Consider the following 6,040-nt stretch of genomic DNA (forward strand, 5'->3'; position numbering starts at 1 on the left):
TACCTGTTCTTGTAAATATTATTTTTAGCATGCTGCGCCACCGATGCGTCACGCAGTGTGACGCACCGGCGCCGCAAAGGGCTTGTAAATCTGCCCCAATGTTTGTCTTTTGCCCATCAAGAATTTGATATGCAGGTGGCACATGCAATAGTCGTGAAATAAGAGTAATATGATTTAATCAAGAGAAATGTCTTTTTGCTTCTCCACAAGACAACATGGAAGAATACTAAATGTGATATAACCAATCTGGAAATTGATAGCAATCTGCAAGTGTTTCAAAATATGACCAAAATTACAATAAAATAAATATACTTCAAAGGATATGAAAGCAGTGCTTGAGGATTCTAGTTAAATAAGAGATGATCGTATTGAAGAAATTGTGAGTGAAAAATAGAACTGCAACATCATAAGCTGAATTGATTTTATATGTTACTCTTTGGAAATTCTCATATCTGCGTAGGAAATGTAGCTTTGGTTTTAAGGTTTTTAAGAAATGAAAAAAAGAGTTTGCAACCACTTGTAAGCGTATAATGAAAAAGATTGTTATTACCACATTGAAATATGGAAAATGATTATGTTGCCACCAATGATGCAGTCCCTTTTAACTAAGCAATACTCGTTAATTAACTCTTTGCAGGGTATATTTAAAATCAACTGATAAATGTTATTTTTTTAAAGGAGAGGCAGAATATTTGTATGATTACTGCCGTTTTATAAGGACAACTGTGCAGAATGGCAGGGTCGCCTTTGATCCAGCAGTAAAAACCAGAACCATGTGAGCTTAATACATACTGCTTGTCACGTCAGCTGTGAAAAATGAACACAAATGGCCAGGAGCTCTTCTAACAACCAGCCAGTCCGGCTGGAATTCAAAACCAAAACACCACCAGGAACTCTCAGGTGCACATTTATCAAACGTTCACTCAGAACAACACAGCAAGCCAACTTTGCTGTGCTGTGTGCAAGGGAAAGGGCAGGACTGTGCCATATTTAACATTATACAGCACATTTCTGACCATTCTGTGCGCTGGTGCACAATGTACTGCCCAGCGCCAATGCAGGCGTCCTTGCACCATGGTGCAAGGGTGGCTGCGTTGTAAGCAGTACTGTTTTTGTGCAGCTAGGGACACCTTACTGCATGAAAACAATCCTCTGCGGCATTTTCCTCTTTCTATGTGTGCTGCAGAATGCCGCCCATATAGAAAGAGGAAACAATGAGGAGAAAAAAGATATTTCTCCTCATTATGCCTCACCTGGGGAGGCGTAGCATTTTGATGCACTCCTAGGTCTACCACTCATAGTAAATCTGGGAATTCCCTAAATCCATGGGCGGATGCGTGGGAATACCCACACTGCATCCATGGAACACCTCCCTGGGTCGGAATAACGCAACACAGTGATTTACGATGCGTTGCAGTACTTAAGGTTTATCAAGCCATGCAGGGCCACACAAGATGGCCATGCGTGGCTTGATAAATTTGACTTATTTGTTGCATTTCCCTTGCGTCTCCTTGCGTGGTGCAAGTGCGATGCAACTCAATGATAAATATGCCCCTCAATGTTTAAGCATACTCTGCTAAAAATGGACATCCAAAAACACCAGAGGAGAGTAAGCAAAAAAGCTGAGTGGGCATGAACTTGATGCTTGTTTCCAGTCCAGGGAAAACATGGCTTGGCAGTTCGGGCTGGACTGCTCCCATGAGACACTGGGTCAAGACTGATTTGCATATAGATGTGCCTGAACTGGGGTGGCGAAGTGAGCTAAAGAACAATGATGGATTCAACTCAGATATGTGACTGGGGTGAGTGTCTGAAAAGTTTCAGTGTTCAATCCATCATCTCCTTGTGTTTGCTTTGTTTACCTTAAGTTGGCAGGGTATGCCCAGACGTGGGTCCCTTGCTCACTTTGCCACTGGATTCAATCTAGCCTGGCTGATGAGGGGTGTTATGCCGAAACTGGTCTCAGGATGCTTGTTTTCAGTCTGGGCTGGACGGTTCCCATGAGGCACAGCGTCAAGACTGATTTGCATATAGCTGTGTCTGAACTGAGGTGGCTAAGTGAGCTAAAGCACAATGACAGTTCTGTGACTGGGGGTGAGTGTCTAAAAGGTTTTGGTGCGCCGTTCATCATCTCTTTGTGTTTGCCATAAACGTAATAAATCAATGACACAAATAGATTACACACAAACTAGGTTGTGCATAAACACTTCCAACAGGAGGAGAAACACTGGTAAGCAGAAAGGACATAAGGTCCAAATGTCAAATTTCTTCTTACAACTCTAGCATGTGTACAAGTGCAAAAGCACACAAAGATTCTACATTCCTGCAACCAAAGCAGTGAGTGCGTCCAGCAACTGCTGACAGCACCAGCAGCATCAAAGTGCTCATTGCCCAAAATTACTTAAGTTGGCGCTTTGTGCTAAAATCCATAGGGACATTTAGTCATACTGGGCCATGTGAATCCCAAAGGATGAGGGCCAAAGGCAAAAAAATAAAACCTACACTAGAGAAAATTCAAAGTACAAATCATGGAGATTTATTTAAAATTTAAAATTCATTATAGAAAGCAAAAAGGACAATTAGTCAGCCAAACAGTCCTTTGTAGAAACATGTTCAAGAGAAGTCGCGGAAAGGTCTCCTCAACATCTCTAAACAGAACGTTTTATAGTTTCAAAGGAGAAAAAACCATGCTCTTCATATGGTGTGAAGTGGCACCACAGGCTCTGCTAGTAAAGGTACATTCACAGAACATTGCAAAAGTTGTTTCACGTAAAATAGTCTCACTTGAAAAAAAACTGCCTAAAATTAAGAAATAATTGTCTCCTTTAACCAACATACAAGGGTAAATTGATTTGCATGACTGAGAAATAAACCATTTGAAAATGAATAGGAGCACAGTTGAATCAGGAGCCAGCATTAGCTTTGAACAATTGCACCATTACGTGAACTCCTCTGGCAGGCGTCCTTTGAAGCAGATACGTTAGTAGTGTACAAATAAACATCACCATGGAAAAGATCGCATTTTCATCTATTTTATGAAAAACGAAAAATACAGAAAGAGAGAGATCATGCATTCACTGCAACTACTGTAACATTCTTGTTTCTTTAGCTGTCAGTGCAACCAGATCGAAGACCCCGTAAATTAGTTTTGCGGCCTACATGTGCTAACTTAAAAATGAGAACATGCACATTAATGTAACAATGTCTCTTTTGATGTTTTTTTAAATCATAACAAACAACCCTAACCTTACTCTGCAATTGATCATTCAATAATTTTGACTTCTTCATTTATTCCCAGGCTTCATTGTTTATCCCGGATTTGATCTCATCCATCCCAACTTCTTATTTTTTCTTTTTCTCTTCATCATTTTCTTTGCACAACCCTACTTAAATGAATCTAGCAAAACGGAGAACTTCAAGAAGTTTTAGTAAAAGAAATAGACTAAGCAGAATTATAAGGATCGGTGTTAATTTCTTTTTCTCCAAACCTCAACCCACATCACCAAGTCATTCTCCAATACTTGCAATTCCTTTTCCAATTGTACTGAAACATGAACCTATTGCTTCCTAAGCACCTGTCTCTTCCAAAGTTTTAGATTCATGTAAAACATGAGTTATGTTATAAATATAATGATTAATTCAACATTTTCTTAATCTATGCTTCAATGCCTTGATTTGGCTCTGTGATAGACGGGTAACTCATAGACTACACCTCTGAAGCAAGAGATGGAGACCTCTCATGACCCAGTCAATCTAGACTCAGTAAACAGAGGAGAATCTGGTTAGAAGCTGACTATCCTGCACAACACCTAACTATGCTGTTCTGTTATACTGGTCCAGCGCTCCAAAGTAACCATGTAGCTCTTTACAAAAACAAAGTAAATCAATGAGTAACTTACTTAGCTATATATTCGTTTAGACATCCTTTCCAATACAGAACCCAACAATATCACAGGATAAAGGCAAGAGGAAAGAAAGCCTATTGGTAAGGTGTTGCTCCCATTTGATACCCATATGTCCAGTCTCATTCGATGACGTAGGTGCAGAGAGTATTACTAACCTATCCTTCCTACACTGACATTAAAGGTTGAGGAAAACCCATTGCTATCAGTTTTGTATTGCAAGACCCTGTCCACGATTATCATTGTAAATTAAGTGTGTGCACTAGTACTTTAATACAAACATATATATATATATATATATATATATATATATATATATATATATATATATATATCCAACACAAAGGTTTGCCTGCTAAGGAGTGAGCCCACAACAGGTATGTCTATTGCCAGCACATTTTTATTGCAAAATGCAGCGAGGAGACTGTTCAGCATCGCAGTAAATTAGTCCAGCTTAGCCTGACGCGTTTCGTGTTTTCAACACTTCCTGAAAGGCACCGGATGCAGGGGCACAGGCATGGCGATTTTCGGCACCATATTTGAATGTTCAACCCCGCCCCGATGGGCGTGGCCACCCCCGTGGCCTGTTGGTTAATGTAGTGCTTGTATTCCTCTAGTGAGATGCCGTGTCGGTGCCTGCAATTGTCAAATTAAAAAAGTAATACCTCAGTGGGGTTGTGATGTTGCGCTTGGGTCCCCGCTGCAATGTGATATTTACAATATCGGCTCCTGTCCCATATGCAGCGGCGTTGTTGGCGTCGCTGCTGGCATGCTTGCAGCACAGAGGCTCACTCCGCAGCTCAGGCAAAAGCCGCATAACATCCAACACAAAGGTTTGCCTGCTAAGGAGTGAGCCCACAACAGGTATGTCCATTGCCAGCACATTTTTATTGCAAAATGCAGCGAGGAGACTGTTCAGCATCGCAGTAAATTAGTCCAGCTTAGCCTGACGCGTTTCGTGTTTTCAACACTTCCTCAAAGGCACCGGATGCAGGGGCACAGGCACGGCGATTTTTGGCACCATATTTGAATGTTCAACCCCGCCCCGATGGGCGTGGCCACCCCTGTGGCCTGTTGGTTAATGTAGTGCTTGTATTCCTCCAGTTAGATGTCGTGTCGGTGCTTGCAATTGTCAAATTAAAAAAGTAATACCTCAGTAGGGTTGTGATGTTGTGCTTGGGTCCCCGCTGCAACGTGATATTTACAATATCGGCTCCTGTCCCATATGCAGCGGCGTTGTTGGCGTCGCTGCTGGCATGCTTGCAGCACAGGGGCTCACTCCGAGGCTCAGGCAAAAGCCGCATAACATCCAACACAAAGGTTTGCCTGCTAAGGAGTGAGCCCACAACAGGTATGTCTATTGCCAGCACATTTTTATTGCAAAATGCAGCGAGGAGACTGTTCAGCATCGCAGTAAATTAGTCCAGCTTAGCCTGACGCGTTTCGTGTTTTCAACACTTCCTCAAAGGCACCGGATGCAGGGGCACAGGCACGGCGATTTTCGGCACCATATTTGAATGTTCAACCCCGCCCCGATGGGCGTGGCCACCCCTGTGGCCTGTTGGTTAATGTAGTGCTTTTATTCCTCCAGTGAGATGCCGTGTCGGTGCTTGCAATTGTCAAATTAAAAAAGTAATACCTCAGTGGGGTTGTGATGTTGCGCTTGGGTCCCCGCTGCAACGTGATATTTACAATATCGGCTCCTGTCCCATATGCAGCGGCGTTGTTGGCGTTGCTGCTGGCATGCTTGCAGCACAGGGGCTCACTCCGCGGCTCAGGCAAAAGCCGCATAACATCCAACACAAAGGTTTGCCTGCTAAGGAGTGAGCCCACAACAGGTATGTCCATTGCCAGCACATTTTTATTGCAAAATGCAGCGAGGAGACTGCTCAAAACATGTTTGTAACCGTGACCAAGATCTAGTGATCGAAACGCGTAGGTTGTTATGCTGTGTGCTGTGATGGCACAATGATAAAATAAAACCTGCCAATTTAATATTCCTGGACGAGTGCGAGTATAATTGCTTGGAGGTGAATATATATATATATATATATATATGTATATATATATATATATATATATGAAAACTAATGCGATTAGTTCTATGGGTGCTAATTATGGAAAAGAAATCAACACAC

This window comes from Lissotriton helveticus, chromosome 2_1, assembly GCF_964261635.1.
Source record: "Lissotriton helveticus chromosome 2_1, aLisHel1.1, whole genome shotgun sequence".
In the NCBI taxonomy this organism is placed as follows: domain Eukaryota; kingdom Metazoa; phylum Chordata; class Amphibia; order Caudata; family Salamandridae; genus Lissotriton; species Lissotriton helveticus.